The following is a 6243-nucleotide window of genomic DNA, read 5'->3' as shown; positions in this document are numbered from 1 at the left end:
CAGACTCGAAAGCCCAATAATGCATGACTAAGGATAAAAACCCATTAAATTAAAGGCATAAAACACTTGCTATCACAAAAACCTTGGTCGAGAGAAATTATGATGTAATACAAAGTACCTCCATTCTGAGCGGGAATTCTGTGTTCCCTGGCACGACCGACAAATGCACCCGAATGAGTGGAGAAAGAGGGAAATAGCAGGCAGAGATAGTACTGTACCTACTTGACAGTGCAAACAGCATTTTTCTTAATGGTATATTAAATCTTCATTAAGTACGGAGAGGCAAGAATGAATGCTGCTATTTTTACAGACGACCAGGGATAAAATCAGCATCAATAGAGACTTTCTGTGCCTCTGTGCAAACACTCATGGATTTTTCTTTTTTAATTCAATGGTTTTTCTAAAGAGGAAGACTAATTGATTTATCGACTCATAAGAGATACATTACGTTTGGCAAATAGTGTATTTAGCAAAATGGCAGGGGCTTAATTGCTTCATCAAATTCTTTTAACCTGCGTGCCAAGTGTGGAAATGAGAATTGTTGCATACCTTATGTTTATACTGTCGGAGTTATTCTGTAGCAATTACCGACACTATCAAACACCCTGTCCCGCTAATTCCGATGCGGGGTCATCCGCAACAAAGACATTAGTGGAAGCAGTGAGCTTTCACGTAACTGTGACCTGTAGGTACCACGCTAAATGATGCAATGAGTATCTCAGCACTATTTCCCCTGGCCTTCAACCTGCTGATTTGGCAGTGTCAAATTACGACAGGAAACGGTACAACCCACACGCAGATAAAGACAATGCCTTCACGGTTGTTTTTAACATCATTTTGTTCCAAATGTTATTTTCAACTACAAAAAAAGAAAATACAAATGTTTTAAGTGTATTTGATGCAGCTTGTGGTATCAATTTGTGAATGTACAAGCTATTAAAATACCCTTGTCCTATCAAAATGGCAGCAAGACAGATGTAGCGTAATCGCTTGTTCTGGATCAGATTCATAAAGCACATAACTCCTCGCATTAACTTACCTTCAAAATCACAGTGCCAAGTAGCTTAATAACCCCGATTTAATTTAGCTCGTCGGAGAAACATGCCAGTTTATAATCCTATTGTCGGCTGCCAGAATGAAACATTAAAAGTGTAGTCAAAAGTATTCAAAACTTGTGTGGTTTATGCTTTTTGTTTCTTCAGTAGGCAACAGTCCAGGAAGCGCTGGCATCACGGAGGCTCGACTTCATAAATGTCCGCGTGTAGGTGTGTGGCGAAGTGCACAGTTGGAAACACACATATTTCATCAAGCTGGGAAAAAAAAAGAGTCACAGAGACCCGATAATACTTACGGTGAATTCAAATTCTATAAACCAGACCCATACTAACCCATACTCGCTCGCGTTTAGCTAATCTGTAACACACAGTCCCTGACAAATGCTGCATTTACAAAGACACTTCATGGAGAATAGCACTGAGGGAATTTTGTAAATTGTATTGTCACGCAATGTAACTTTATATATCAACCATGTTAAACCAGGTATTTGTCCGTCCATCCATCCATCCATCAGTTTGCTGGAACTACTTGTCCTATTCAGGGTCATGGGGGGACTGGGCACAAGGCAGGGAACAACCTGGGATCCATCACAGGGCACAATCACACACCATTCACACCTATGAGCAATTTGATAACTCCAAGTTAACCTCAGCATGTTTTTTGGACTGTGTGTGGGGGGGGGGGGGAAACTGGGGTACATGGAATAAACCCCACAACGACATGGGGAGAACATGCAAACCCCACAATTATTATTCCCTATCCTGTTTACTTTTTCAGTTATATTGTGCTTTGCAACAAAAATATAGTGTGAGATGTTCTTCTAAAATACTCTTCAAGTTCCTTGTGACTTGTGACCTATCTATCAACACGAGTTGACATGGGTGCAAAAACTAAAACTTGGAAAAGGAAACATTAAGCTTCACTGTGAGGAGGCTGTGGAGAGATCATTAATTTCCCATACCCACATGTCCTAGGCAGGCTTGCAGGGGTCTATAGCCTGTCCCGGGTAGTAACGCAGGAAGGGGTGCCGACACATTGCAACACAACCCTGAGCTGAAATTTATCTATCGTATAAATCTGGAATCAGTTCTTTAAATACCACTTTTTAAATGAGAAAAAAACCCACCAAATTTATCACTGAACCAGCTTCACCCCCCGAAAATACGAGAAGAATTTTTGACAGAAGTACAATCCATTACTTTCCAACAAAACAAAGAGCTTCAAACATCTAACGATCAACTGGACAGAATCTGCTTTGAAAAACAGCCTCCCAGAAGGTAACTGGAAGTGTTAGCGTTTGTTACAGAGGCGTGAAATTCTGCATCAATCAAACTCACATTTGCTTCATTTAATCAACTCCATGTACACAGTGCATTTATGACAATAACACTGCCTACAGATTGTGCTCTAATTTATCTACTATGCAGCATCAGAACAAACTGTCCATCCTCTGTCTATCTAGGGGCCAGACCCAATTTGGGCTTCAGGTGCCTCCTTCACATCAGGTAGCATAACCTGAACCGGCTACTGGTCACCAAGTACTTAGCTACATTAACTATACCAACACGTCTGCTGCAGAGTTTGAGACCCTGTGCTGAGGCTCCTTGCATCAATTCCAAGCTTTGGCCTCATATAACTTGATAGTCGTCCGTCCTACATCTCTGGAGGTCTGGCAGAAAGTATATAATTTACCACTCAACTTCTGCCAGAGTTTGGGTCTTTTTGTGGGCATGAAGGATGAGTGTTGGGCCACTTATTGATTGTGAGGGAAGGCGATGGCATAAGGGTGAGGAAACAATATCTTCTCATGTTGACTAAGATCTGAACCAAGTCTGTTCAAAATGTTCTCCAGGTCTAAGAGGGCAATGAACAGAAGATATCCTGACATTAAAAGTGATTAATCATTCCTTGGTTTTCCTAATGAACCCACATTTTCCAAGGTGTAATTAATTATGCCCTAAGGGACATATTTCACTGGCTAGTCATGGTACACCTGGAAGACATGCTGGTATACTCTGCATATGAGGCACTCCATGTCCGATATGTGGATCAAGGATTCAGTCATTTAATCAAGAATGAACTGCACTTTAAACTGTAAAAGTGCTAATTCCGTACCTTAACGTTTCTTTGGTATGACTGACCTTCACTCAGGACACACAGTGTGTTCGATTGTTCACCAATTCCTTCTGCGACTGATCGGGAGCTTTGACATCACAGCCGCCCCCATCATCATGCAGCTCCAAGCCCTCCCCCCCCATGTCATTTGCTCTGCGGAGGCATAAAAACATTCAATATCCTTAAGTGCATATTCCCCTCCCTGTCTATCTTAGCCCACCATGACTCAGATTGTTGTAAACCCCACTGGCTAATTATGGCATTGTCAACTGGGACAACTGGGACCTGTTAGCCATGAACTTCTCACAAGATTCGCAGTATCAGATTTCGTCTCCAACCGGAGACCTCAAATCACGTCCATGGAGACAAAGTGAGACACATTGGTGGGTTGAATAGCCAGACTAGAAACTTGATCCGTCTCAAATCCTAATCTGTTTTATGTTTATGTATTTGGTCTCCTGGCTTTGCTCTGTACTTGGACAGTCATAACCCCCAAGGGACAAGCCGATGGGAAAAGCCGACTGCTACAAGCAGAAGATCACACCCACGCGGTACCCACATCACTGCTCAGGATGGCCCACAGCCCCTCCCCGGAACGTGCAAGAGCTACACAGTGCCAACATCAATCCTGACAGGATTCAGTCGCAGCAATAGCCACTGGTAGAATTTTTGTCTGCAGCTCGTTGACGCCGTGGCATTTACCCAGATTTACCCAGCTGCCACGGAGAGGTGGCCTGGGCCCGAGGAGTTTCGTTCCGTCTGTGGCTGAGTTTTGCGCAGGCATCCCAGCGGGCACCCTGAGATTGAAGACCTTGACCTTTCGTTTCAGGATAGCAGACGTGCGTCACAGTGCATTGATTTGATGCACGGACGCTGCCTAGGGGAGACAAAACGGTGAAATGAGTAGCTGTTTAAACCGTGATAAATGGCTTTTATCTGACAGCTGATGAAGGTTTGTAGGGGTTCTCAATTAACAACAGCTGCAAAAAAATAATAATAAATCATTCTTTCCTGAGCCCGCCAATGGCATTTTGCTGCTGCCGACAAGCAAGTCTTGCAATACTATCTCTGATTGACTTTAACATTTTACCTCTAGTGCTGTGTAACTTGATAATTCTTTGATTAAAACTACACCTGTAAAAAAACAAACAAAAAAAAAACACGATTAGTATTTGTACCAAGATTCGTTTTTCACTTCCCATTCAATAGTCATCGATTTCTCATGTTTGTTGATGCACAAAAAATCTAAAGGGGTTGTCCCTGAGAAAAACAAAAATCACATGCTGGAAAATGGTTGGTGACTAAATAAGGGTCTTCTGTCATCGTCGAGGTGCTATAGTTTGGATTGCATGACACAAAACACGGGGGAAAGCGGAATAACAGTGACCTGGGGTCCCTCAAACTATTTCAGAGAGCTTTGCCTATTAACTGAGAATACATATTACATGTGCTCAATGTGTTGTATGAGTTTCTGAAGTGCCATTTTCATGCAGTAAACCTCACCGACTGACTATAAGCATGGCTTATCTTAAAGGCAAATCTCCCCCTTCTTTTACTAAAGTATCTCATAGCGTCTTTAGTCTGAAGATGCCGGAGACGACACAAAGGTGGCATGAATGAAACCAGACAACACGCACTCTTAGTGGATTGACTTTGCGCTCAAAGTGGGTCCTTTTGACACAGGTCACGCTGTCAGCGAGGCTGTTCGAAACATCGCCTGTACGGCCGCGGCGAAAAGCGAACCGCCTCTCCTCGCGTTTCCGCAGACGTTGAAACTACAGCAATGTCGTCAGGTCTCCGGAGGTACTTCAAGTTCACAAAGCAGATCTCAAACTGCCCATCCTGTTGTCGAGGGGACATGAGAGATTTGCGCTCCGTGCTTCTGACATCAGCAAAGTCACTCTCGTGCCTGACAACCAGTCTGCTGTCACCGTTGTTTTTTTTTTTGTCCTCTCATTCACCTGCAGTGGGGCATCTGCACAAACAGAGGAGAACTTTCCAAGTCACAGCAGAAATGAAACACTCTCCGAGGACATGCTATGATAACCTGTAGGGGTGCTTTCACGAGTCACGAGTGCCGATTCTCAACAATATGTCAGAAGCGCTTAGAGTATGTGCTAATCAGCATGCGTAACGGTACAACCTGCAGGGAAATATTGCAAGATTTTTCTCTTTTAAGGCTTTTAACTAAAAATCTTGTGTGGGGCATTGCTTAAACATATCAGCACAAACATCATGTTTTTCATATACTTCCTTTTAACAATTGTATGGGTAATTTCATTTCAGTTCTTGCATCAGTAAACATCCATCCATTCTGTGTGTCCAAATTACCTTCCAATTATCTTGTGGTGTCTTCAGTTTGAAGATGCCAGACAGAACACGAAGATGGCATAAATGAAATGACTACATGCATTCTTAGTGGATTGATTTTGTGTTCAACCTGGGTCCTCTTGACACTGATCCATCCATCCATCCATCCATCTTCTGTAACCACATGTCCCATTCAGGGTTGCGGGGGTCTAGAGCGTATTATTCCCTACCTAGCACACCCATGGCTTCTGGAACAGGCTCCAGTCCCCCACAACCCTGCACAATATATAGAAAATTAATGAATATGTATCAGAATAGAAATTTTGGTTTTAGGATACGCGGATATGTGAAGTCTGAACAGTTAACAAGCAAATAAAAAAGGAAAATAACTTGTTAGCCTGTAGACGGCTAACAAGCAAGTTTTCCTGCACAGAATTCCTCGTTAAATTTATAATGAACATCTTTGTTTCCAAAAAACACCCCCTCCTTAAACTTCTTAAGCTGCTTCTCACAGACACAATGATGAACAGCTCTCGCCGGCCGCGATCTGATTTCATTTCTTTGATGGCTTCTAAGGGAGTACAGTACGGTTACTGAATGATGTATGTCAGAACCTGTTTGGGCAGAACAATCTTATCATTCAAGCACTGTCAAGACAAAGAAACACTGTAAGACAGCAAATCAGTACAGTTATCAAAGTCAACAGCCCACAAAAAAACAAATGGTTCCATTTAATATAAAAACGCCTAGTTCACATGAAGC

The 6243-nt window shown here is 42.6% G+C and overlaps 1 long non-coding RNA gene across 1 annotated transcript; it reads right to left on the bottom strand.

Annotated features, from left to right (window-relative positions):
- Positions 1–4261: 4261 nt before the first annotated feature.
- LOC111839489 (uncharacterized) lies at positions 4262–5750 on the bottom strand. The gene is made up of 3 exons (XR_002837114.1): positions 5503–5750; positions 4809–5146; positions 4262–4305 (listed from the first exon to the last, which is right to left on the bottom strand). It is a non-coding gene; the product is annotated as an uncharacterized lncRNA (long non-coding RNA).
- Positions 5751–6243: the final 493 nt, after the last annotated feature.

Source organism: Paramormyrops kingsleyae, chromosome 24 (genome assembly GCF_048594095.1).
Source record: "Paramormyrops kingsleyae isolate MSU_618 chromosome 24, PKINGS_0.4, whole genome shotgun sequence".
NCBI classification, from domain to species: Eukaryota; Metazoa; Chordata; class Actinopteri; order Osteoglossiformes; family Mormyridae; genus Paramormyrops; species Paramormyrops kingsleyae.
This window is presented reverse-complemented; position numbering and strand designations above follow the sequence as displayed.